We start from the raw sequence: 27,667 nt of genomic DNA, 5'->3' as shown, positions 1-27,667 counted from the left end.
AGGCTTTGTGTGTGCAGTCACCTTGGATGGCCTCCCCACTTCTTCCTTTCGCCAGCTTCAGGCTATTTTTCAAGGCCAGCTTTAGAGCAGCTTCCCAGGGCTGGCCAGAGGGTGGGAATGCCGGCAGGATGGTGAAGGTGTACTTGGGCTGAAGTGCTGATGGATTTTTTTCCTAAGGGCTTTCTTTCTCCCAAATGCTTCCCGGTAATTCAAAGGTTTTCCAGAAACAAGAGTGGTCACTGGACCTCAGAATAGAAGGGAGGCTCCGGTAAATGAACTGGGCATCGTTTCCCTCTCCCTCCTGCTAGAATTTCCTCCACTCCACCCCCGGTTGCCCTGACACACACCTTCCTTCGATCTCGTCTCAACTCAGTGGCTTACCCCTTGCACAGGACTTGGAGTTAATTTGGGATCACTAGTAACCTTGTCTGTGGTGTGGAATTCTGGTCCTTATACTTCTTTCATCCGCATTCATTCATTTTGGGCCTTGCGCTGGGTACTGGGGATACAAGATACTCAGTTTCTGACTTAGTGAACTCTCAGGCTGACTGGAAACAGAGACAACTCTAGCCTGAGTTGATAGATGGGATCACTTGGGCCTGTGGCACAAGGCGCGATAAGGGAGCCTTTTCAGAGGATGTGACATCTAAACTTACACCTGAAGGATTATCCGACTTGGCCAGACAAAGGAACAGCAAGTGTCCTAAGCGAAGGGGTGGGGTCCCAGACACAGAGCACAGCAAGGAAGGCCTGGAGGCAAAAGGGTAGGGCCCATTCCAGATACTGGAGGAGTGCAGTGTAACCCGAGTTGGAGGAGGATGAGGGTCCCCTCCTGGTGAGGGTGTCCACTAGGAGATGAGGGTGGACAGGTTGGCTGGGATCACACCACAAAGCAACTTAGGGAGTCAGGATAACAAATTTGAACTTTATTCAGAGAGCAATGGAGAGCCATGATGGGTCTTGGTCCATCTAACTGTAAAGCAAAAATAACAACCCTTGATTTTATTCTGCTGTGAAGGACAGCATTCTAGTGTATCCTCGGCTGCTATCTCACTGTGCAACCTCGGTCCCATCCTTCTCTATCCTCATGTCAACCCTCCCCCACTTTCCAGCTCCAGGCCCCTTCAATTATTGAGTAAGGCATTTGAACCAGATGATTGTTAAGATCTTCTAGCTCTGAGATGCTCTAATTCTAGGATATTCTATATGATTAATTAATTAATTAAATGACATTTACAAATTTTGTGCCAGGCATTTTAGAAGACCATGAGAATCCCAGTCTGCTGGAGAGGCAGATACACAAATCCATACCCATCCCACAAAGCAGAATGAGCTCAGAGCTGTCGGAGCACAGTGGAGCAAGTGATTCATTCTCCCTCAGGGATCTGGGGGCGGCTTCAGAGAGGAGGCAGCAGATGATCTGGGCCTTGAAGGATGCACTGGGGGACAAAGATAGGGCCTGCTTTGTTCAGGGAGAATGAGTCATTTGAGGCCTAGAGACAGGTGCCTAGATACTCCTGGGAGGTCCTGAATGGCAGAGGGGTGTGCTCTACCCTCTGTAGGGCATGGGAAAAATGTGGAGGACCTGGGGAAAGGAAGGTGGCTTAAGGAGGAGGGTGAGCTCGCTCGCTCTATCTAGGGGAGACTGGAGTGGAGTTTGTTTTATTGAATGAAGTCAAATTCATGTGCTGCATACAGTAAAGGGGTCATTTCAGAGCCCCATCCATAGGTCAGACTGTGAGACAGGTACCGAATACTTGATCTTTCTTGTTTTTACCCTGACAACAACTCTCCAAAGTAGGAATGAGAATTCAGCTTTCAATGGGAGGAAACAGGCTCGACAGTGAGGTACTGTGTCCCAGGTTACATGGTCAGAAGGCGGCAGAGCTAGGAGTGCACCCCCCGCCCCACCGCCCATAGGGTGCCCACCTCCAGAGCTGTGACCTTTTTACAGGCCGCTCTGGCTTCTTGGTACCTAGCCCTCCCTGGACTCTGAGCTGGATATTTTCCACTGGACCCAGCACCCATGTCCAAGAGCTTGGTCCAAGACATTTCCCGCGGGCCTCTGGTGATGCTGGGGTGTGGAGAGGAGTGAGTGCTGGAAGGGAGAGGAAGAGTGCCTTCCATCTCTCCTGTCATGAGACACCCTCCAAGAATGGGCACCCGGCTCCCCACTGCCCCGGGTGGGGATAAACTCTTGAACTCTCTGCAGAGATAAAAAGCACTATCTTCTCCCAGCCCTGAGTGTTAGCAGATGGGGCCGCTAGGGCCAACCTCCAGCTGCCTCCACCCACACTGTGAGGAAAAGCTGTCTGAGGAAGGCAGGAGGGGCTGGTCCCTCAGGCTCTGCCTCCATCTGGAGCTGTCCGAGCACAGCCATTCAGCACAGCCCCTGCCCAGCAGGGAGGACCCAGAGGTGCGTGTGCAAGGATCTGAGATGAGTGTTCACATCTTAGTTCTTCTACTTTTCTGAAATGGGCAGAAGATGGGCAAATCAGTTCTGTGAGCCTTAGCTTCTCATCAGTAAAAGGGAGCTGATCATTCCTTCAAGGTGCTAAGTGATGTTATTCTTATAAAAGTGCCTAAATTAGTGTCTGATGCATAGCACACCCTTTGCAAACAGATGATCTTCACCGTGTTGGGATGAAGTGAAGTCAGACTGCCCGGGTCCAAGTGCAGCTGCACCTCTAGCTGTGTGGCTTTGGGGAAGTTCACTTCAACTTGGTGCCTTGGTCTCCTCTTTTATAAAATGAGGGTTGTTGAGAGGGTGACGATGAGTTCACATAAGGCACCTAGGATAGTGCCTGGCATGGTGGCAAACACTATGGAAGAATCAGTTATTTATTATCAGCATCAGTCTTTGGTCCACCTTCTGACTGCTGACCTGGGCACCCCAGCTTCTCTCTTCTCCTCCCTCCCTGCTCTAGGAAGCCCCAGTGTCTTTTGCTTTCTTTCTCTTCCCCTGGGTAAACTTTCTCTCTCACATTCATATCCCTCTTAGGTCTCAGGAGGAAGGATGCCCTGTGGATCCCGTAGCAGAATATGTGGAGGAATTTGAGGCTGATGGGGACACAGCCTTTCTGGCCTGGCTTAAATGAGACCATGAAGGCTGCCTCCTACTCCCTCTGTCCCATGCTGGAGAATGGAACATTCTATTCCTGATCCTGCAGACAAAATGTCATTATGGTGATTCATGGACTCAGAATTCCAGAAAGTCCAGGCTGAAAGGGGCCTCAGAGGGCATCCTGTCTACCCCATGGCCTTACCCTTGTCTCTCCACCCCCTGATAGAAGGCACTAGATCTCAATATAAGTCTCAGGGCAGCAAGACTGATCTAGCTTCCCCATTATTCCCCTTGGAATAATGCCAAAGGACCACTAGGTCTGAGTCTCACAGCTCCAGGCCTGGAAAGGAGCCTACTTGTCCCGTCACAGATCACAACTGGGCGGACCAGCTCTGAGCCTTTGCTATTTGAAGGGGTGTTTTGATAACCTCTTACCGCTCCTCCCCCACCCTGCAAAGCCCCACCTGATCACCCCACACTCTGGGCCTCCTCTTATCTCCTTACTCTAAGCTCCCCATCCATTACTGTCGGCTGGCAACACAAGTTTTATCTGAGTCTCTGTGGAATGGAATTGATTTCTGTGAATAATTGGAATAGCTGGCTAGTGACCCAGTATTGCTGCCACCAGGGTAGTTGGAGCTTCAAAGCTCTCATCCAACTCTTCCTCTCTCTCTCCATTCCCGTGGCTGTTGTCTGGTCCAAACCACGCTGACCTTCTGCTTGGATCATGATTACGGCTTCCTAACTGCTCATCCTGCCAGGCTCACCTGCCTCTTTCTGATTACCCTGCACCCCATCATCCACTCCAATCCATCCTCTACGTAGCAGCTACATTGATCTTTAAAAGCTCAAACCTTCCTAGACAGTAACGCCTTCCTACCTTGGCCTGCCATTTAGGAGTCTTTCTGATGGAGTTCCAGCTTAACTTTCCAGACTTACAGGTAAAGATTCACCTTCGTGTTCCCTAAGCATCAGTCAAAGGAGGCCTTTGCCCAAGCCACTCCCTCAGGTGTGTTCATTCATTCAGCCAACCACTGTTGAGCACCTACCTTGTCCAGGGCCTCCATGGGGCACTAAGAATACAGACAGGGATTAGGTGTAGACCTTGTCCTTAGACAGCATGTGGATTTGTGGGAGATGCAGATTCATAAACAGATAATACGTAATGATGTGAAATGGGTTTTTAGAGAAGTCTAGGGTTGGAGGGATTGGGGAGGGGGCTGTGAGAGCCCTAACCCAGCCTGGGTTTGGTGGTGAAGGTTTTCTGGAGGAGAGAGCATACAGTGAGGCCTCAAAGGATGAGAAAACTGGCCAGACAGGCAAAGGAACCTTATATGTTACATAGTACTGACCTCTTTAACCAGACCAATTCAAATGTTGCTTCTTCCAAGGATTCTTCCCAAATTGGCAAGACCTACACAGCCCTCCCTCCAGGGCTGGCTTCATGGGCATGCCCTGGAGGCATATGATGACCCTGCACTCGGTTTACTCCTTTGCTATTGTCTTGAAATTAGTAGTAATTTTTGAACAAGGGCCCCACATTTTCCTTTTTTCACCAGGCCCTCCAATTTTGCAGCTGGTCCTGTCTCCCTTAGGTCTTGTCACTTTTGACCTTGTATTACATTCGTCCACCCAAATGCCGTATCTTTTCCCTGGTGAACACCTGCAATTCCAAGTGGGTCTTACTCATTTCTGTCCTCAGGGTCCAGCACAAAGGCAGGCACCCAAGAGACATCTGTAATGATGTTGGTGAGTGCAATAAGACCCTGCTGAAACCCAGCCATTTAATCGAAGCTAGGGTAGCATCCCATGGGAAGGGGTGTGGTCCAGCCTGCACATGCTCCAGGAATTCAGGGGGGAAAAGATGGCTCCAGCTGGAGACTGCAGGAAGTGGTCCCCAAAGGACCCTCTCCTGCTCTCCTCTTGTCAAAGGGCCCTGTCAACAGTGCAAAGCCCTTTCCATGTGTAGTTTCAATTCTTCTAGCTGTGCAGGTCCCCTTCCCATCTCATTAGGCCCCTCCCCAGGCCTCTGGGTGTAGTGGCTAGAAGCTGGGAGGTAGGATGACAGCATCTTAATTTCCCTGCTAATTACAAGTGCTGGGAAGAGGGGTGCTAAATGCCAGATAATTACCGAGGAGGAGACACGTGCCAAAGTCCTGACTGCTCCCAGCCCCAGGAATTTTGCTTTAATGGTTTTCTTTTCTTCTTCCTTTATTAAAAAACGAGATAAAAAGAGTTAAGACCCTGGTCTTCTCTCTCCTTAGGCTTAGGAGGTTAAAAAAAAAAAAGCAATCTTTTTCTTAAACATTTTTCTACCCTCTCCTTATCAGGGACCTAGATTTAGATGCTAAGCACTAGGTTTGCCAAGAGAGTCTGAAGAGCAGCGACCTCATTTATGCCTGAGCTAGGCTGAGGGTGTGGAATGGGGTTGGGGCTGGCGGGAAGGGGAGCCCCAGCCCTCTGCTCTGCTCACTACCCCTAGACATACAAGCACACACACACACACACATGCACACACACGCACACACCTCCACTTTTGAGAATGGGAAACTGAGCTGCCTGTATTGTTTAGGATTGCAGGGCATGAGGAGTCAGGGAGGGGTCCCCTCTGTCGGCTCTCATTCCCAAGGGCAGTGGGCAGAGGAGGGGGTAATGTCACCCAGTTGCTTGGCCTCACTCCCACACCCTGATGCCTGCCAGCTTCAGGCACAGCTTGAAAGGCTCCCAACAGGAAGCTATTAAGTTGATGAGCATTCTTGTGGTCCTGGATTGATACAGCGACGCTCTGTTTTGTAAAGCTGTTGTAATTTCCATAATAACATTTTCCTCTTCTTAAATAAACTTGGACTCTAGCCCGAAGAATGTGGCTGGCTTTGCCTGGGGAATTCAGGACCTGAGACGATGGAAGGAACACCTCCCTGGTAAGGTGGGAAGGGGAAGGGAGAGTCACAACTCCTCCAGCCCAAGGGCTGGGACTGCAACAGGCCAGTGGAGACTGGGTCCGGCAACAGTCTCAGAGGGCTCCATAACTTTGCGCTGGGCCCGGCCAGGGCTCCTGGATATATTCCTTTTATAGCACAGGGAGGCAGCCTAGTACAGTGGTTAAGATTATAGACTCCATCCAGGTTTTGGTTATAGGACCACTATGTATTGCTTGTGTGATCTTAGGTAAGTTACTTAACCTCTCTGTGCCTCAGTTTCTTCACCTGAAAGGTACAGATAATAATAGTATGTAACATACACCATGAAGATTAAATGAGGTAATATATGTAAAGTAGCTCATGCAAAGCATGTGCTTAACACGTCTTTAAAATAAATGTTCAGAGATGACCATGTCTCAGATAATTTTACAATTCTAAGTATTCCAGGTTCCAGAGTCAGGGAATAATAAGGTCTTAGCATTTTTGAATCACTGAACTATGAAAGTCTTAAGATTATGGAGTATGGAATCAAATAATAACTTTCAAAGTGGACTCTTAGGCTATGAAACAGAATGATATTCACATCTTGAGGCCTTAAAGTTCAGACTAGCTGTCCAGGGTCTGCTCTAAAATCTCTGTGATTGACAGCCCATTACTTCCTAAGGCTGCCCCTAGGAAGTTGTTGAATATGGAACCCAGTTTTGCCTCCTTTTGTCAGCCCCTGTTGGTCCTAGTTCTCTCTGGCCACCAGAACACATCTGCTTCCTCCTCCCATGAGAAACGGGAGAAGTGGAGACAGCACCCAAAGCCTGCTCTTCTTTAAACTGTTTTCTCTCAACCAGGCTTTCCATCATGCCATTGCTGGGCTGCCTTGGCTTGGCCAAGCCCCATCTCCTACTGTCCCAGTGTGAATACCAGGTAAATATGCCTGTGGCAGGGCTTAGAGGGATTTCTGTCACCCTCCATATCTCTTAACCTGGTCCAGGACCAGGCTCTTCCTGGCAGGTTAGCTTCCCTGGAGCTCAACTCCTAGAGCCCATTTCAGCACATAGTTCCAGGAGTGAGCATGCATGTATATGCATGTGTGTGTGTGTGAGACTATGTATGAGTGCCTTTGAGTAGAAGATTGGAAAGGGAGTTTTGAGGCTGAATCTCAGACTTTAAGACTATCAAGACTACAGAGGGAAAAGTAAGGAAGTACAATGGCTGAAGTTCTCCCAGTGGAGACTGGCCCAGTCCTCACCATGAGGGTACCTGCTGAAGTGGTGAGATGGGCAGCAGGCTAGCAAGGCCTCTGTCTTATGTAGCCTCCAATGGGTCTGCAGAACATCTATAGTTTCCCATTATTGTTTCATAATTTCCCCATATTATTTCCTTTCAGAAGGAGGAAAGAGGCTGCAGATGGGACACCTATTCACCCCTAATGCAAGTGTGACTGTGAGTTGAAGGCATTTCTCCCAAATGTAGCTTGCTGGGCATCTGGTGGGCACTGGGAAGGATATATAAGGCTGTATGAGTGTGTCCTGCACAAAGGTGTCTGGTGACGGGCAAGTTAGGGCTGAGATCCAGCCAGAGCTCTGCTCATAAGACACACTCCTCTGGCCTGGGGTGGTGTCCAACCAGAGGAAGGGACACTTTTTTCTAATGCACACACAGGTGTCCCAAGGTCTAGCAGCAGACAAGAGGAGGTGGGTGGAGTGGGTGATAAAATAAGGGAAAATGCCAACCCAGGAATATAGGAGCTGGGAAGGGTGACTTTTATCTGGCCTTTTCCTGAAGGCTTGTATGCTTCAGGCCTCCCCGGGAAGACAGAGCACAGGACTGACTCAGACCCAGTGCCTTCGTGTAAGAGCTCTAGTCCAACACAGGAAACAGACACCCAACCAACCTTGAGGAAAAGCTGTGGGAGCTGGGGGTCAAGGGGTGATCTCCAGATGCTCCCCAGCTCCAGGTTGTGAAGGATCAATAGAAGGACATCAGGTAGGAGGGCTGGGGTGGGGTGGGAGGCCTAGGCAGCATGGTGACACTGGAGAGTAGAGAGTGATTCTCAGCTCCCATGCAGGGCTCAGGGCGAGGAAGGCCTTTAGCACCCATTTGATACACGAGTAAGTACTGAATGCAGGTACAAGGGTGCTGTGGGGGAACTGGAGAAAGGTGAAGCTGGGGAGGTGGGCAAGGCCTGGATCTGCAGGGTCCCCTGGGCTCTATGTGAAGACGCTCAAATGTTTCTCTTATTGGTGTTGGAGAGCGATTGAGTGACTGATGAGATCTGTTGGAACGATCATTCTGGCAAAGGTGTGGAGATGGCTCAGAGGGTTGAACTGGGAGCAGGGTGGCCTCAGCCACATGTGCTGCCATGGCTCTGAGCAGGGTGAGTAGGCCTGGGCAGAGTTTGGTGCAAAGCCCTCAGAAGGCTGAGGAAGGGAGGGCTGCATGGATGCAGAGGGACTGTGCGTGTTCCCCAAGCCTGGCTCTCACAGGTGTGCGGCTCCTTCTCTACCAGCAGCAGTGTTTCCTGCCTGGACCCTGAGCCTGACAGTCAGAAGCAGCATCTGGTATCTCTCCCAGGTTGGACATGAGCTTGGAATGCAGGGACCACCTGAGTCCAATCAGCAGCTCTGACCCCAATTTCAGGCAGGGGGTGACGTCACACCTCTTGGGTTCTGTGGAGGAGGAGCTGGAGGTGATGGGGTGAACATAGAACAGAGAGCAGACAGTAGGGCAAGGCAGTGGGGGGCACTGGGGTCTGAAGAATAAGAAAGCCTGGGAGAAGAGGATGCTGTTTGAGCCCAGCTCTGCCAGGTGACTGTCCAGGTCACCACTCCCAATCCTGCCCGTGGAGAGAACTCATAGAATATCAACCCAAGAAAGGGGTACAAGAACCTCTGCAGCCCCTTCGTTTTTCTGATGGGGACCCTGATGCCCAGGGTTTTCTAGCCTGCTTTGAAGAGGCATGTTTAGAAAAGGAGAGACTCTGACACCCATAGAGGGCCGTGGGGTGGGGGTGTACTGCAAGTGACCGGGGGTACGCAGTGCGTGCAGGAGACTGGGGCTAAAGCTGAGTGATTGTTCTTTCCTCCGTATTTCCTGTGGCCTGGCATTCAAGACCCTTTCTGTTGAGTCCTCTCCTGTTTCTGTGTCTGCTTCTCTACCTTAAGCTCCTCCTCCCCACACCCCCTGGATCCCGGCTCCTCGTTCTTCTCCAAGCAACTCCCTCCCTCTTCTGCCTCCACCAGCTGCACATCCTGTGTCCCCGCGGCATCCTTTCCCATCTGCCCTCAGCTCAGGTGCCTCTGTCCTGGCTGGCCTCCCTTGCCCCGTTGCTGCCCTCTCTTCCTGCTTCAACTTCCAGCCTGAGCCAGGTCTCACCCTCTTCTTTTAGAAAACATTGTTTCACCTTGAATTGTCATCGTGTTTGAAGCCCAGCTCTGAAGAGTGGTGTAAATTTGGGTGTGGTCCTTAACCTCCTCATGACTCTATTTTCTCATTTCTAAAATAAGAATATGGGCCTCATAGACAGGGTGTCCATCTGTCATGGCTTGCCTGAGACGTCCCAGTTTCCGCCTGTTGTCTCTGTGTAATTATTAATAGTGCACCCTTTTACTCCCAGAAGTGTCTCAGTTTGTATGATAAATTATATGTTCACTCTACTCCTAAAGCTCTTATGAAGATCAAATTAGATGATACCATGAGATAATCCATGTAAAGTTTCTCAGCAGAGTGCCTGGCATAGAGTAAGTGCTCATTAAATCTTTGCTTTTGTTATTTCTCTCTCCAGCAGACTGAGCTTGTTGAGGGAGGGACTATGTCTGATTCAGTTACAATTACCAGATGAGAATGGCCAATTATGAGAGAATTCAGAGTACAATCAAGCCCAATAAATGCCACAGTGATGCTGAGGGTGATTTTGTCTCTCTTTCATGACTGAAAAGCATTACAGCAACTTTATTACCCACCTCCTCTTTGCACTGTGCTGTGGCCCAGGAGCACTGAGCAAGAGAGTCACATATCTTGCGTACCTACTGTGTGCAAAGCTTTCTTCTTTCTGTCATTGAGTCCTCACATTCAGCCAGAGAGGCAGGTCTGGTGCTAAGAACTTTATGGCCATTAAAGAGCAGTTCTTTTTAGGATTATAAGAAATAGGACTGGGAGTGGTGAGAGGTGAACCTGGGGAGTTTGCAGGGAGCACATGGCTCACGGCTTGTGAACCACAAGAAAGGAGCCTGTGCTGTTCTTCAAGGACAAAAGCCATGGAAAGGTCTTAATCCAGCAGTGACATGGCATAGTCAGATCTGTATTTCAGAAAGATCTTTGGGCCAAGTGTAGGGGCGCGTGCCTGTAATTCCATAATTTTGAGAGGCCGAGGCCAGGGGGATTGCTTGAGACCAGTAGTTTTGAGACCAGCCTGGGTAACACAGTGAGACTCCGTCTCTACAAAAATTTTAAAAATCAGCCAGGTGTGATGGCGTGTGCCTGTAGTCTCAGCTACTTGGAAGGCAGGGTGGGAGGATCACTTGAGCCCAGGAATTTCAGGCTTCAGTGAGCTATGCTTGTGCCACCACACCCCAGCCTGAGCAACACAGTGAGACCCCATCTCTAAAATAAAGAAAGAAAAATCTGGTGTGGGATGAACTGGAGAGGTGTGAGGCCAGATGGGAGATGACCATCATAGTAATCTAAATGGGAGATAATAGGGGTGAGGCAAGTGAGCCAGAGAATTGTTTAAGATATTGGCTCTCATAGAGCTTAGCACCACACCTGGCACACATGTTGTTAATATTGATTAATAATATTCATTATGAAAACAATAGTAAGAAGAATACTTACGCCTATTTATTGAGTCTTATAACACGTGGTATAAAGTACTTTATCCACACTATTTTGTTTAATCTTTGTAACTATCCTATCAGGTAGATGCTTTACTATCCCTATTTTACAAATGAGGAAACTGAGGCCCAGATAAGTTAGGTGCTATGCCAAAGGATTCACACACAACTGGAGAGAAAGAAAGGCACAATTGTCCAACTCAGAGCTTATGCTCTAATGAAGTCACCACACCAGCCTTCTTGGAGGTATTTCTTGGGTAGTCCTGGACACTGAGGAGAGACCCAGCAGGAGAAGCCTGTGTCAGGCTGGCTTTGGAGGAGAGAAGGAAGGGGTAAATTTATTGTGTAATGGGGTCTCTGAGTGAGAAGAGGTCCTGTGGAATTTCCAGGGCAGTTTCTGTACCTGGAAGTTTCCTCCCACTGATACAAGCCAAAGCAGACCTAGGGGAGGGAGAAACAGGCAGGGGAGGGATCCGGCAACCTCCCCCCACCCCAACAGGTGTTGGTTCCCTGGTGCTTCTAGGATCATCTCTCTTCTGGTACCAGCTCCTTGCACAGGAGCCATCTTGTTTCCTCCAGAGACCACCATCTCTCTCCTAATTGGTGGAAAATTGGTTGCTAACTGTCAGGAAATTGCCGATTTTCCATCCATTACTGGGAGGACCAGGGCTGTGTAGCTGTGGGGGACTCTGGGTGGGAAGCAGACGTTGATTAGGCCTTGCAGTTAACGATTAGGTTCGTGGACCTCCTCAGGCAGTCCTCCCAGGCTGCTTATTAACTCCCTGTGAAGACCCATTGGGCAGGAGATATTGGTTAAATGGAACGCAGAGCCACAAAAGAGTTACTATTCATTAGGCCTTGGTTGTGGGGAGAGGGGAGACCGGGGAACAAACTGTGGCCTCAATCCAGGAATGTTAAACAGCCCCATAAGCTGGCAGAGAACTTTATAATTGTTTCTATTAAAATATATGTATTTATATAGGTGATTTGTTGGAGGAAAGAATTTCAGCATTCGGGTGAGATCCCTGCTATGATTTTACTGAGGATTAAGTTGTTAGGGACTAGATATTAATTAAGGCTGAGGGCCCCAATCCTTTCCTAATTAGCTCATGGAGTGTAATTTGCCTGCAAATGCTACTGTTACAATCACCTTGAATTTGTCTGGAGCTCTCCTCCAGCTGCATGGGGTGGGCTTTACCCCATTACGTGAGCAGAAGGGAGGGGAGGGGTCAGGAGACCTGGGCTCCACTCCCAGCCCCTGCTCCTGACTCACGAGGAAGGAGTCTTTTTCTGGCTTGTCGCCTACAACGAAGAAGTACTTAAGGGAAGGAATGGGATATGTCTGAGTAGCCCTTCTCAGCCGGGACACTCTGAGACCCACGGTGTTGGTGAACAGTCAACAGAGGACTGAGGATGAAAATACCTTAATGCCCATGCTCTTCTGAGTTCTCCACAACCTGAGATATCTAAAGGACTTGCCTAAGGGAAGTCAGAGAGTTCTTCTATGGGGCTTTAACTTCAATTGTCCACAGGGCTCCTTTCTGAACAGCAGGAAATGAGGGCTTTTGTCAGTTTCTGTGACAGGTAGAACTGTGCACCCGGCAGTTCTCACCTGCTAGTAAACCCCAGGTGGGCTCCTCTGTCCTCTGACCAGTCCATCCCTATTTCCTGAAAACCATGTGGCCATCAATATTGGTTCATGCTCTACCTGCTCTAGAAATTCTTCTCTTCTGCTCACCACCTTTTCTGCCTAGCAAATTCCTACCCATCCGTTAGCACCTGATTCAAATGTCCCTTCTTTATTAATCCTTTCCAGATTGTCCCAGGCAGGGCTAGTTAGGCCCCTCCCTAACTCTGCTTTTCATGAATCCTCTATTTAAGCCTTTAGCTAACCTTGCTCTGCAAGACAACTGTTAATGCCTTGGTCTCGCCTATCAGACAATGAACTTCTTGAAGGCAGGGGCCTGACAGTGTCTAATTCAACTTGAAATCTGCACAGCCCAGAGCAGAGTAGGTGTCAACAATGGTTGAGCTTAGTTTATGTTTGGCTTGTACAGTGTCTTCAGGAAAGGGCTCCTGGTCCTTTGCCCCTGGTATGAAGAGGAAAACAGACTTTGAGAAAAGGTGGTGCCCTGGTCCTTGGGTGTTCTCTGGGGTTGTGAGGTCTGGATGCTGTTCTCAGCCCTGGCATAGGTGGTTAAGAGGGGGTCTGATATCCCCACCTTACCCTAGGCTTCTCAGTCTGGGGAAGGGGCGGGTTGAGAAGTCAAAGCCTGTATCTTTCTCTCTTTCTTTCTGAGATCCCTAACACAGACCTGGGCATACAAATGGGGTTTGGGAAGAGGAAATGAGGCTGCATTGCACTGTATCACTTGGCCATGATGCAACCCACAAAAAAGACTGAGAACAGTTGTTCAAACACAGGCCTATAGGCCAGTGAGCTTGCCTGCAGCTCCCTGGGCTGGAGACTGGGGATCAAAAGCAAGGGAGGTGCTGCTGACTGCGAATATAAACAGGTTCAAGAAGGGCTTAAAGAAATTCCTAGATGACAGATCCCTAGCAGGTAACAGGTCATTAATAACCATGAAAGATGAGGATGGTAATAATAATAATAATAATTAATAATAATACCTTCAAGGGAGCTTTTATACTTTTAAAAGCCTTTTTCCTGCCAGTGTCTCATTAGATACTCACCACTGCTTTGGGGAGGGTGTAGATGCACAGAAAGGTGAAGGGACTTGCCTGAGGCCACACAGCTTGTTCAGGTTGTTCAGGGCAGAGCTGGCGTTAGATTCAAGGGGCGTTCCTGACTCCTTCCCCAGGATTTTCTTTGAGGGTGGGGTACACTATTGAAAGGAGATATTGGGTGTGTCCTGAGCCTAGAGCCTCATTCCTGTCCTCCTCTTCCCATTTCAGTGGCCCCAGTTCTGCATCATCATATGGCTCCCATAAACTCTTCATTCTAAAGTGTACACAGTGGACAGCAGAAATCAGCATCCTAGCCCTGTAACTGATTTGCCGTGTGACACTGAGCAACAGTCTTCTGCTGTCTTCAGTTTTCCCATTTGTGCAAGGTGATGGTTGGGTATTCTGGGAAGTTAACCTTTCAGATCCACTGATTCCTCTTTGTAAAGTGGGATGGTGGAAGTACCTGTCATGAGACGTAATTGACATATGCATGTAACCAGCCTAGCAATGTGCCTGGCACAGAGTGAGCACTCAACATATATAAGTTTTGGGCAACGTCTGAGAGAGTAACCCCCAAGGTGAGGCACTCCAGGTTGCTGCAGAACAGGCTGGGGAGAGAACTGTGTTGTCTTTGAGTGGTTGGTCTGCTGTTCCCCTGCTCAAGGGTTTTCAAGTTTCCTCTTTGCAATGGTTCCTTAAACATTTTTTTGGTGATCTGTATTATCTTACTAGAATCTGGAAGGGGCTATTGTGTAAGTGGAGTGAGGCTTTGGAAGTTTTGTGAGTTCACCAGATGCATCCCATCTTAACTGTGTGAGAACATTTTTTCTGAAGCTAGTTTATCTTATTCTATCCTCGCATTGTCCTGTAATTTGCTCTTGAGAGGAGCACTTGTTCTTTTTTTTTTTTTTTTTTTTTTTTTTTGAGACGGAGTCTCGCTGTGTACCCCAGGCTGGAATACAGTGGCGCGATCTCGGCTCACTGCAAGCTTCGCCTCCCGGGTTCACGCCATTCTCCTGCCTCAGCCTCCTGAGTAGCTGGGACTACAGGCGCCCACTACCGCGCCCAGCTGATTTTTTGTATTTTTGAGAGAGACGGGGTTTCAGCGTGTTAGCTGGGATGTTCTCGATCTCCTGACCTTGTGATCCGCCCGCCTCGGCCTCCCAAAGTGCTGGGATTACAGGCGTGAGCCACCGCGCCCGGCCTGAGGAGCACTTGTTCTAAATGACAATCAAGGTCCCCCTTGGAGAGTGAAAGGGGCCAGTGCTGCCACCTACAGACAGAAAAGTGATTAGATTTATTTTGTAAAGAGCCGGGTTAAAGAGCAGCAGAAAAAGTGAGGAGAGCTTTCGTCATCAGCCCCAAAAGTCTCCCTCACCTTATTATCCTACTATTAAAAAAAATCTATCATCGTTTGCCACTTTTATCTTCAGACATCGCACCTTAACAGAAATCGCTGATTGCAAACCAGGATGCACATAGTGCCATTTCCATTGGCGTAGGGGCGGGGGGCGGGGTACCATTGGAGCCCTGAAATCACCATGGTACCTCGTATAAGATATGAGATGATTCTGTATCCATTTATTGATTGGTTCAGTACATATTGTATCATGTCTTTGGTACTGGATCAAAATTGTGAATATCTTTCCAGAATTTGCAAAACTTTGGCTTAACAGATCCCATTGGGATAGGATAATGTAAATGTAAGTACCAGGAATTGACCAAATGGGGAATTCTTACTCTTGAGGTTTAGTAAGCTCACAGAGTTTCCTCCAGAGTTTTCTTAGGCCAGTGTGCAGATGCAATCAGTCCAGTGTGGGGAGCCAGAAAGAGAGATCTGATCTCTGCAATTCGGGCTCATGGTGAATTTAAGATTTACTGCCAATTCTCCTTGGCCGCAGAGATTGTGAACAGGAAGTGAAACTTGCGCCAGACAGCCTGGGGGTGCAGAGCTAGTATAGACTGAGGAAGGCAAACATGTGTAGATCATTCGCAGGGCAACCCATGCTAGAGCATCACTACAAATCCACTTATCAAATGTTTTCTCCATTCGTCAAAGGAAAAAACAGGAGCTCAGAGTGGGGAACTGCCCTGTGCAAGGCCCCCAGCAGATGGAGAATGGAGTCAGAATCCAGGCCTTTGACTCCTCACCACAGGCTTTCCAGGGAGACTGGCCTCCTAACTTTCCATTCCCTGTAGACAACCTGACCTTGCAGGTCCTTCTTTACTTCAGAGTTTATAGCTAATTCCCTTGAAGACCCACCTGAAGTAGCAGTCGTGGATACAGACACAGGACAAAGGTTTAGGAGCCCCCAGAGTTCTCTCAAACATTGTCTCTACTCAGATGCTCCTGATGCCTCCTGTTCACAGTAGGTGACCTTCTGGAATAGGACCTGGCTCCCTACCCAAAGCTCCCCTTCCCTGAGGGCTATGGAGATGAAGCTTAATCTTTAATGAACTGGTTTTCAGTTTAACTGTCCCTTGGCAATGATTAATACCCAGTGACCTAGTCTGACATCTAGTGAACCTGACCAGGCCTGATCCAGGAGAGTGTTGGTGGCCCCCAGGTCCAGGTGTGGGCTCCTATGCAGATGGATGAGGCTTGACAAGTGCTGGAATGGCCTCCTACCTAAGAATATCTTCTCTGTCCTGTGCCTGAAATTCTGTTATTTAGATGGTCATTCCTCAGAAGTAGGGTATCACAAATGTCCCTGGCAAGGGGAGCTAGTAACATAAGTTGTGTTTCAAATAGTTCCTTGAGCTGTCGTTTGACAGTTCTGGTGTCCAACAGCTCAGAAGAATTACAGGATTCATGACTTTTAATCCCAGGTTAGCAAGCTGATGAAATATCACTGGATCTGCAGTGAAATTAGACTGTAAGCTTCTTGTGGGCAAAGACAAGGGTCCGGAGATGTATGGGGAGAGAACACAGATTTGGAGCTGGAAAGGCCTTGTTGCAAAGTCCAGCTCTGAGAGTCACTAGCTGTGAAGACTTGGGCAAGCCTTCCTAAGCCTCAGTTTATTTGTCTACCAAATGGAGAAAATAATACCTCTCTCTAGACTCTGAGAATGAAATGAGAAAGTGTATGTTAAGTGTCTGGTTATTACAAAGGCACAGACTTAAGCCAGGCACAGATGCTGTTCCTTCCTTCGTTTTCTCTCCTCTTAAATTTGATTTAGCTGACCCTTTGTAGTGAGGAAGAGAAGATCCCTGGTTCATCTGGGGAGAAGAATTTTTCTTATGTGCTGTGGGATTTTTACAAGGATGGCCTCTCCCTGTGAGACTGGACAGTTAGCCAGATATCAAGGCTCCATGCTATCCTACCTGTTGAAGCATCTGGAACCATTGAGCAGGGCTGAGTCTGTCGCCCTCAGTATCTCCTTGACTCTTCTGATGATTATAAACATTGTGAACTGAGAAACTGCGTTGGTCAGAGTCTGTCACAGTCTCCTGCCTCTGTTTGGTGTCTTGATACCAGTCTGCATCAACCATGAGTCTGGCAGCATCTCCCTCCCTCTGCTGCCTGATGGATGCTCTCACACATTGGCACCTCTGGCATGGTGTGGAGATGTGGCATTTCAGTTCCCGGCCTAGGCCACTGCAGAGTTTGTATCCTTCATCTTGAGAGGCATGGCCAGGAGGGACACCAAATGGAAAGGTGCTATTCTTCCCTCTATGCTTCAGTGCCAGGTGGCACTGTCCCTGACTGCCTGAACATGCCATCCTTTTTCATATTCCTGTGTCTTCCTCTTCCTCTTCCCTCTGCCTGGAATGCCTTTCCTAGAAGCTCTGTCCAGAGAACAGCTCATCATTCAGCTCAGGGACATCTGATGGGAAAGGACAAGGGTTGGATGGGAGAGATGTGTGGGGAAAGAACACAGATTTGGAGCTGGAAAGACTTCAGTGCAAAGTCTGGCTCCAATAGTCACTACTTTCCACTGCTCTGTGTGTATCTATTTACCTGCCCATCCCTCTTACAGTCTGAAGGCTCCATGAGGAGTCCCCAAGTCTTGGTCTGGAGCTCAGTGCCCATGACTATGTTCCTGGGACCACTGGGATGAAGTCATGATGAAGAAAGGAAAGTAGCTTCTGTGACCTGCCTCATGAAGACAGATCGGGAGCCAGGGTTGGAGGTCAGGCAGGCTGAAGCAGGGGACCACAAAGCCCCCAGCGGAAGTCGTGGCCCCTTCTCTGTTTTGATTTTGCTTTTGTGGGCTTTTCACTTCAGAAGTTAATCTAGTTAATGCCAACAATGTCATTTAGGCAAGCCAGCAATTTCCTTTTGCCCTTTATTTAACAAGCCCTCACCCCACCCCAATCTCTATCATAAAGGCATGCAGGTGGGTAATTACAGAGGTGTAAAGTGAGGGTGCTGGGCCAGGGCCAGCTGAGCATTCTGGAGCATCTGCTGGGGAAGGTCCTGGGAAACTCCACAGCTCTGCTATTCAGTTTCAGGTAGGGACAAGGGGTCTTAGAGAGGGCGAGGCACTTATACAAGGCTACATAGCAAGTAGCAGGCAGAACCAGGACAGGATCCAGGTCCTTTACCCTTAGCTGAGGTCCTTTCCACTCCTTAGTGCCAGCACTGTCACCTTACATGTGTCCTGTGGAGCATCCCGCAGATGTGCCTGCTGTCTGTCCATCAGTCCGTCCATCTGTCAGCCCGTCTCTCCATCCATCCATCCATCCATCCCTCCATCCACTCATCCACTCATCCATCCATCCATCCACCCATGTATTCTATAGATACTTACTGAGGGCCTATGACATGCTAGGCATGGTGAATATACCAATGACCAAGACTGCCACAGCTCTGTCCTCACAGAGGTGATGATCTCAGGTCACAGTCTCACACTCAACCTGATGGAGGCACAATATGTGCACTGATGGTTTTAATAGAGAGTGGCAGGTGCTATGTCAGATGCAAGCATTATGTCTCTGTGGGAACACACACAACTTCTCATAGGAGAGAATATGGCAGTGTCATGAGTCTTGAAGGACAAATAGTAGTTTGCAAAACGTGGTGTGTGAGGGCAGGGAAAGTTTTTTAAAGAACCTGAGAGGATATTTATCCAAATGTTAACAGAGCTCACCCCTGGGGACTGGAATTTGCATGGAAGTGGCTGGGAGGAGGTGTAGGACAAATTTTACTTTCTATTTTCTACCTTTGGTACTGTTTGAATTAGAGTGTGTATATTAGCATTTTAATAAAAAGATTTCTATTTTGAAAACAATAGTATAGGGTATTTAGAGAATAAAAAATGTGACAAGTACAGACTGCTGGAAGGGAAAGGAGAATATAGGGTCAGCTGGGCTTTATCTAAGAAGACCCTGAAATGCTGGGCTGAGGAGTTTGGGCTTTAACCATGGCTATTAGGGTACAGGCCACATCCACAAAGCCTAGATATGTCTGCACAGAGTAGATGCTCAATTAATCTATACCTGATGTTGAATGAAAAAGGAAGGCCACATAATGTGGAGTCATCTAAGGTCAAAGAAGAGGAATGTAAAGGTGTGGTGCTTTGCCGCCATGTGTTGGTGGCGGTGGGGAACCCACTATGGGAAAATATGAATCTGCAGAAGTGGGTGGAGTGGTATGGAGAATTCTATAATGTGAAGAGAGAAAAGAATGCTGTGGCTTCTTCTTAGATCAGAGGAGTGTGGAATAGGTCAGATCCAGGGACCTTGGCATCAGTTGGCAACCATAGGACATACTTTTTTATAATAAGGAAATTCCCCACGCAGAGGCTTTTCCAGACTAGATAAAAGTTTCTGGTGTCCTTTGTGGCTAAAACCTGATCCAAGCAGGCTACTACCATCTTTTGCCTCCCAGATAGTGTCTTCTTCATTTCCTCAAAGGCATCTTCAACACAGCAGAGGAAGGGACATCCTAAAAAGCAGTTCTGACCCTGCTGCCTTCTTGCTTGAATCCTTCAGGGTAAATTCCATCCCCTTGCCCCAGCTTAGGAGGCTTCAGTGTCCTGTTCCTTGCGTATTTCTCCAGCCTCATCTCCCATGCTTTCTTACTCAAACCCTACTCTGCAGCCAAAAGTGCGCTATACTATTAAATGTATTTACTATTAAATATGCCAAATATACTTACCTCACTGTTTGCATACCTATCTCTTCCCTGCCACACCACCCATCTCCCCCTCCTCCCTGATTGTAAGCTTCTTGATGCCAGGGACTATTTTTTGCTATTCCCAGCACTTTGCACAGCAGCTAGAGCATACTGGGTGTTCAGTATTTGTTGAAACAGTGTGTGAACAAATAAAGGGTCCTTCTGCAATGGTTTCTCTTGTGAAATAAAATATCTTATCACACTTCTACCTTCTCTTTCCTCAAGATGCCAAGAGGGTCTAACATCCCTGAAAGAGATAGCATCTTGCCCTGGAAAGATGCCAGAAAGGGAAGCAGGAGACCTGAGTTCTGATCTGGATCCCTCTGCCGTTGGGCAATCCCCTGCCCTCCTCTGGACCTCAGTTTCCCCATATCTACAGTGAGGATAATAATCCTAGTGCTATTTCCCCATAGAAATGTTGTGAAGCTTAAAGGTGAGACCAAAATCACTCATTGGACAGACTCCAGGCAGAGTGGGAGTGTTGGCTGGGTAGATGTGGTTGTCTGCTAAGTGGCCGTACTGAGGCTTTGGCGGCTCTACTCCCAAGCACCAATGGGGTCTTTCTCAGAGACTTGCTCCCTCTTCTTCCAGCTCACTCATACTGTGGGGCTCAGAGAATGTTAATTATTAGGCCCCAGCCCACCTGGAGGGCTTAAGATGAAAGCAAGCTCAGAGTGTAAAGTCTAATCGATGCCCCACACTTGGCGTCAGGGCCTCGGCTCAGTCTGCCTGGAGATGGATCATTAATCTGGACACTCTGACCTGGAACACTGGGCCCAGGAAGTCCTGAAACATTCCTGACCACCCACGGCTCAGTCTGGCAGCCCCATGAGGCAGCCAGTCCTGCCACTGACTTGTAGAATTTTACCATCCCAAAGTTAGATCAGACTCAAAGAGCAGCTGGTCTAGACTCCAGCCCAGGGCAGAAGTCCAGGCTCTGTTTGTACACTCGCCACTGTCCAAGAGCTCATTATCTGGAGATGTGTACTTGAGGAGTGGTGCTGGACTTAGAGTGGACAGATGCATGTGACTTGAAGCCCTACCTTCCCCTTTTGTAAAAGTGGGATGAGGTTATTGACTTCACAGGATTGATGTTAGAAATAAATTAATTTTCTTGAAAGTGTTTTATTTCAAGATTTATAAGAATGATATTCACATGTGAGTTGCTATTATCATTCTTGACATTATAAGTTCCTATCCCTGGGATATATTAATTTCTTCATCCCCAGAGTCATCTTGTACAAGGTGTCGCTTCTCTAGTTGAACACTTTATGATCCCCGGGGTGTTAAATTTAAAGTAAGGACTCCCTTGCCTTGCACCCAAAGTCCTTCTCTTCCTCATCAACTGAATCTCTTGCTTCTCCCCACCCATCAAATGCCCCCTGAGACACAGCAAACTGATCTTTTATATCTGTTAGCTTGGTGCATTGGAGCTCCCGTCCCCTTTTCTCTGAGAGAAACTTGCTTCAAATGTTCTGTCTTCTGAAAAGCCTTTCGAGTTCCGTATCAAAAACCTCTGGTGAAGTTATTTGTTGCTTTCCCTGGCTTCTCATGACATGTTGTAGCTCTTACTACTATGGTACCAGAGTATAGTATTTAGGTTTTAGCTATTTTTCTTCTTGAATGAATAAATAATATTAAAATGCAACTTTCCTGGGAGACTGGCATTTTAATTATGGTCATTGGTTCCTTGACATGATTTTTTTTTTTTTTTTTTTTTTTTTTCCGAGACGGAGTCTCACTCTGTCACCCAGGCTGGAGTGCAGTGGCCGGATCTCAGCTCACTGCAAGCTCCGCCTCCCGGGTTCACGCCATTCTCCTGCCTCAGCCTCCCGAGTAGCTGGGACTACAGGCGCCTGCCACCTCGCCCGGCTAAGTTTTTTTTGTATTTTTAGTAGAGACGGGGTTTCACTGTGTTAGCCAGGATGGTCTCGATCTCCTGACCTTGTGATCCGCCCGTCTCGGCCTCCCAAAGTGCTGGGATTACAGGCTTGAGCCACCGCACCCGGCCCCGACATGATTTTTTTTAAACAGCCGAGTACCTGGGCTCTGGAAAAAATAAGTCTAGAATCTAAGAGATCTGGGTATGAATCTATACTCAATCACTTCAAAGCCGTGTGATCTTGGATGTCATTTTATCCCTCTCAGTCTGTTTCCTTGTTTGAACAAAGAGGAATTTAACAAAGCCTACTTCTTAGGGTTCTTGTGAGGATTATAAGAGGTATCTACACTGAATAGTAGAATGTCTCGTCCTGAGGCTCAGGACTATCAGTCATGCTATCTGGGTCTCAGCTCTGCCTCTCTGGCTCTCTGTAAGATAACATGATCCGACTATCTCTTCAAGATAACATTTCTCAAGTGATCCTTGGTCACAGAGCTCTACCATACAGGGCATGGCCTTCTGGGGGAGGCCATTCCTGGCCTGCATCACACAGCTTCATTCTTATTGATTTCTTAGGTGGTCTGGTTTCTAAAGGCCCTTTGCCTCTGATCTCTCATGATGCCATAATTTTGTGAGTGAGGCAAGTAACTAGAAAGAATTGTGATGAGGGCACAAGGAATGAGAGACTGGCTTGGTCATGTCCTAGGCCATGGTTTGAGGATCCCAGGCACCTGGGGAAGTAGAGAGGACAGAGCTTTGTCTGTCTTTGTGTATTGCCTTACTCATGTCTTGCACGATGTCTAGCAAATAATAGGCATTAAGTGCTGAATGGAGACAAGGAGAGTCCACAGGAATAGTTCTTCAGACTAGATAAACTGAGAAGATACCCAAGCCCAACCAGGCCTGTCCTGATGACTGTCTTGGGAAAAGACCCATTGAATTCATTCACTCAGCCTAGAAGACTCAAATTCCAACCTCAGTGGCCACTATAGCAGATCACATTTTCACATTGGGATACAGAGACTTCCTAGAGAGGTGCAGGTCCGAGGAGAGAGAAGGGCCAGAAGAGTTTCCTGCTCAGGGAAACTGAGGTAGGCAGTAAGTCCTGGGATGACACTGAGCATCTCAGAGGGGGCATCAGGAGCATCTGAGTAGAGACAATGATTGAGAGAACTCTGGGGGCTCCCGAACCTTTGTCCTGTGTCTGTATCCACGATTGCTACTTCAGGTGGGTCTTCAAGGGAATTAGCCATAAACTCTGAAGTGGAGAAGGACCTGCAAGATCAGGTTGTCTACAAGGAATGGAGAGTTGGGAGGCCAGAACTCCTCCCAGAAAGGAGCCCAGGATGATCATTGATGAGGACAGAATTCCAGAACCGAGGAGGGCAGCAGGCAGAGATCCTGGGGTTTACAAGAAAGAAGAAACATGAAGAGCATTGGGGAATAAAATGAGCCTTGTGGGCCACCCTCATCACTGACATTGTAAGCTCATAGAGAACAGGACCAGGGCTCCCTGTGGTTTAGAGGACAAAACATGGGGACACTCCGCCACCAGCATGGGCTCCGCATTGTGCTTTGCAATTAGTGGATGCATGAGAAACATTCCTTGAACTCAATTTCCTCTCTTCCATTTTACCCCTTTATTTTAAGCTCAGATCTTCCTCCTCCAGATGGAGTTCTCCCATCTGGTTACAGAAACTGGAACAGTGAATAGAGAAATCCTAGGATGTTGGAATTTTAAGAACGTTCCACAACGCCAAGAAAAATACGTCTGTGATGAACCAATGGCATCATGATGGCAGATCTGGAAAATACATTTGACTCTGTCTGAGTCACAATCTCATAGGATCACAGAGACCTTGAGTTCATCCAGTCTACTCGATGGAGGAGCTGAGGCCCTGGGAGGGGCAGAACTATTTGGTAGCAGAGACAAGTCTGGAACCAAGGACTGGCTGCTCACCCTGCTCTGATCGGATGCCAGGCCTTGGCTGTCGGGCTCTTCTAAGAGCTGTCTGACATGTGTAGCTTTACCTTATCAGGAGGAAGGAAAGATGACAGGGGGCAGTCATTCCTGGCCAAGCATCCATCAAGACCCACATAAATATTTTCCCAGTGTCTGCATGGCCGGCATCTAGTTGGCTAGGTTCCAGGTGACAGTAAATAATTCGGATGACTGGTTGCTTCCTGGCCACTTTCTTGGGTGTGTTTTCTGACAATTATGTTTTCTTGGAATGAACGTTGATGAGACCTTGATGAGGGCAGTATGCCAAGCCCTTCCTGGACTTTCTGATGGCATTTCTGGTCAGGAAAAAAGTACCCATGGGGACTTGATGTGTCAGCGTGCTTGGGGTAGAAGATTACTTTCACTCAGTCTGAAAGGCCTTTCAAGTGGGGCCAGGAATTAGTTTCAGGAATTAGGGTGGGGTGAGGTTAGAGACTCCGGGACCAAAAAGTCAGAAGAAATAAACTCAACTGAGGTAAAATGGGTAAGTTTGACCAAAGGCATGTTGGGGTCTTGGCAGAGAAGTTGGTAGGGGAAGACAAAGGTAGTATTGGAGCTGGCATAGCCTCAGGCTATCAGAGTGACCAGTTTTGGAGATCAAAGTTCAGGAGGGGGTATGGTATTTAGGCCCTATCCATTCTGATGCCTCATCCAGGGCCTCTGACTAGGGCTGGCAGTGGGTATCTCAGGGACATACATGGCAGTCTTGGAAGACAAGTTCTCCACGTCCTGTCTGGTTTATATTAGGATGCCAGTCAGCGATTTGAGGAAACGGGAATGGAGTAGAAAGCAGGAAACATCTGAAAGAGTGGCAGGGCTGGAGAGTCTCAGTGCAGTTGAACCTGAGACAGGCCTTAGGAAAATCAGACAAATTCTAGATCTCAGCCTCCAGTGGGAGGTGCTCATTATCTTCTCTGCATTAGACAGGGTGGGCTCAGGATCTGAGGAAGCAGGTCTGAGTGTGCGACATGAAAGCCTTTAGTGCCTATACTTGCTCAGGGTGAGGGAACCAGGCTGGCACTGATGCAAAGACCAAGGCTTCTGTCACTGAAGGAAAAGCACACTGTGTCTGTGAGTGGATGAGGACGTAGAATCCCAGATGGCGGGAGCTGGAAGGACCCATACCCACAAGGTCTTGCCTGAGCCTCACAATGAAATTATTGGGACCCTGTGTCCTGTATGTCTTGATTTCCAGCCTCCAACCCTGTATGGTTGCTCTTGGGACCCAGTAGAGACCACAGTTCCTCTACCTCTGAGAAAGGCAGGCAATGGGATTTAGGAGGCCCAATCTGACTTCCTGTATGTGGTTTTTGATGATTAGGAATAGGACTCTTTAATCTGCAGCATGGATTATCACCCAGGCATTTGATAAAACTGTTTTGAATCAGCCCATAATCTAAGACTGTACATTCTGTAGGGTTGGGAATTCCTAAATTCACTTCTTCCTAAACTACAGCATGTACATGTGTCCTGATTTTGAAAGGAAATGCAAAATTGTTGAGAATGATGGGCATTGGAATCAGATGACTTGGGTTCAGGTACAGGTTGAACCAACTGTGTACTCTTGGTCATACCCCTGAATCTCATTTTCTTCACTGGAAAAATGGAGAAAAGGTCATTGGAAGGCTGACATGAAGTAGCATTCCTAAAGTGCCAAGTACAGTTCCTGGCACAAAGTAGATGCTTAATAAGTGATTGCTGACTTATTCAATATTTTGTTAAGCAAATAAGACCTGGGTTCTTATTTTAGATCCACCAAAATCAGACTGTGTGTCTTTGGGCAGCTGCCTCTCACTCTGAGCCACAATTGTCTTCAGTGACATGAGGAAAATAATGGCCACCTCACAAGACTATTGAGAAGTTTTAATGAGATGCTTGTAAAATCTCCCAGGCTCCTCCTGGTTTTCAGGTTTAGGGGAAACTGCCTTATTGTGTAAACGATTGCAATGTATGAGCTCACTTTCCACATCCTAATGGATATAAAAGCCTCTGATTCTAGGCTCAAAGCATTCCCCTGTCCATCTCATCCTTTATTCCCCTCTCCCTAATTCAGGTGTCGTACCCTCTCACCTGGACGGCTCCACCTGCTCTCTCACAATCTCTCCCCTGCAGTGTCTCTTGCTCCAGCTGATTTTCTCCACAGCAGAAGGGCACCTAGAAGGCAGAAGCCTGACCACTGTGCCTTCCTGCTCAAATCCTCCTGGCATGGCATTCAGGGTTCTCCATATTCGAGCCAGGCGAACCTTTCCATTTCATCTCCCAGATTCTTCCTTGCAGATGCACAGTTTACATTCACATTTACACACATCCCCATTAGGAAAAGATGCCTGGGCTCAAAAGCTGTGGGTGTACATTCTGGCCCTTGTTTGGCCATTGGGTCACCTTATACACACTGTTTCCTTTCTCTGGTTCCTTATCTGGAATGTTAAGGATTGAACTAGATGATATCTCAGTCTGCTATGGTTTGAATGTTTGTGTTCCCTCCAAAATCCATGTTGAAACACAATCCCTGATGCAACAGTACTAAGAGGTGTGGCCTATGGGAGGCGATTAAGTCATGAGGGTTCTACTCTTATGAATGGGATTTTCCCCCTTATGAAAGAGCTGAGGTTAAAGGGAGCACTGTCTCGCCTTCTGCCTTCCACCTTGTGAAGATGCAGTGTTCCTTCCCTCCGGAAGACACAGCAACAAGGCATCATCTCAGAGGCAGAGAGCAACCCTTACCAGAGACCAATGGCAGTGCTTTGATCTAGGACTCCCCAGACTCCAGAACTATATAATAAATAAATTTCTGTTCTCTGATACTTTGTTATAGCAGCACAAATGAACTAAGACAGGGTCTTTCAGCTCTAAGGTATTTTAACAAAGTTTGATGCCCTATAGAGTGACCAGGGATTGTTTCTCTTTTTTTCTCTCACCACACATAGGTACAAATACACGGATTCTCAAACACTCACATGCAAATTCTTATGCAAGTACATACTTCCTAATACATAAGGACATGTGTTTTCACACATATATTCTCACATATGCACTTGATACTCCATACACTTAAGAACTCATGTTTTCTTGTAAACACTCTTATAAACACTCTTACATACATGCAAATGCTAGTCTGTCTTGTTCTCCACTGAATCTCCAGCATCTAGAGAGCAGAGTAAATCCTCAAAACTCATTTGTGGAATGAATGAATGACCCTCCCTGCCCACCATATTGACACAGGCATTCACACACACCACTTTTGTGTATACAAGCAATAAGATGTGCACACTCAAAGGTGTGAGTGCATGCTGACATACGTTAAATGTGCCCAGCACAATCACTCCCACCCACAGATTCACATTTTATATCTCCTCCTAGGAGCTGAGCTAAGGGAGACCCTTTTCTCAGTCATGCTGAAAGTTTCCTTGTTGTCAAATTTGACTCCAGGAACATCCAAGGACCTCGCTTCAGATGTCAGAGATAACACCACAGACTTCTATTTGGACAGTGCTTTGTAAAAGTCAAATCACTTTATCAGATGATTTCCCACTTGATCCTCTCAGCAGACCTGAGGGAGGCCTTTGAGCTGGGGTTATCCTCTCCATGTTACAGGCAGGGTAACAGAGACCTGGACAGATTAGGTCATTTGTCCAAGGTCAGAAAGCCGGCTAGTAAGTGAATCACCCAACCAGAACCTACCCCGCCTGCTCCCCACCCCCACTTCCCCTGTCTAAGGCTCTCCCAGTGACTGGTTTAAGAGGATTATTTATTCTTCAGTTGTTTTCGGCTCCTAATTTCTTTCTTTCTTTATCCTTTTTTTATCCCCTGTTTCCGCCTGCAGAGTAGAGTTTCAGTAGGGAGTAAGGGAGGCCAAGTTCACCATCAGAAGAAAAATCTAAAAGTAACTTTTCTTTGCAAACCTCAGCCAAAATTCCTGCCAAATAAAATGAGAATTTACCACACTCGCACGCGCCCACCTTCACAAAGAACCAACTCAACTTGCAAAAGGAACAAAGTTAATAAAGTTAATATCTACTTCAGAGAACAGAGTAAGGCCCTTCTGGCCGTGTAATTTGCCAACTAATTAAAAGTTATTCAGCTTTATAATTTTAAAAATTTGCATCACTTTTAGTTGCTTGGAAGGAATTGGTAATGTGCAAACCTATTCTGGTCATTTTGG

General features: G+C 47.6%; 1 protein-coding gene and 1 long non-coding RNA gene across 3 annotated transcripts in view; one reads left to right on the top strand and one right to left on the bottom strand.

Annotated features, from left to right (window-relative positions):
- The window catches only part of LOC106998463 (selection and upkeep of intraepithelial T-cells protein 1-like), a 215,810-nt gene that overhangs the window by 49,462 nt on the left and 138,681 nt on the right, over positions 1 to 27,667 (top strand). The gene's annotated exons all lie outside the window — the stretch shown is intronic.
- LOC114672401 (uncharacterized) lies at positions 908 to 27,499 on the bottom strand. Its single transcript, XR_003722766.2, has 3 exons — positions 27,446 to 27,499; positions 5,196 to 5,273; positions 908 to 2,822 (listed from the first exon to the last, which is right to left on the bottom strand). It is a non-coding gene; the product is annotated as an uncharacterized LOC114672401 (long non-coding RNA).

This window comes from Macaca mulatta, chromosome 1 (assembly GCF_049350105.2).
Source record: "Macaca mulatta isolate MMU2019108-1 chromosome 1, T2T-MMU8v2.0, whole genome shotgun sequence".
NCBI lineage: Eukaryota > Metazoa > Chordata > Mammalia > Primates > Cercopithecidae > Macaca > Macaca mulatta.
This window is presented reverse-complemented; position numbering and strand designations above follow the sequence as displayed.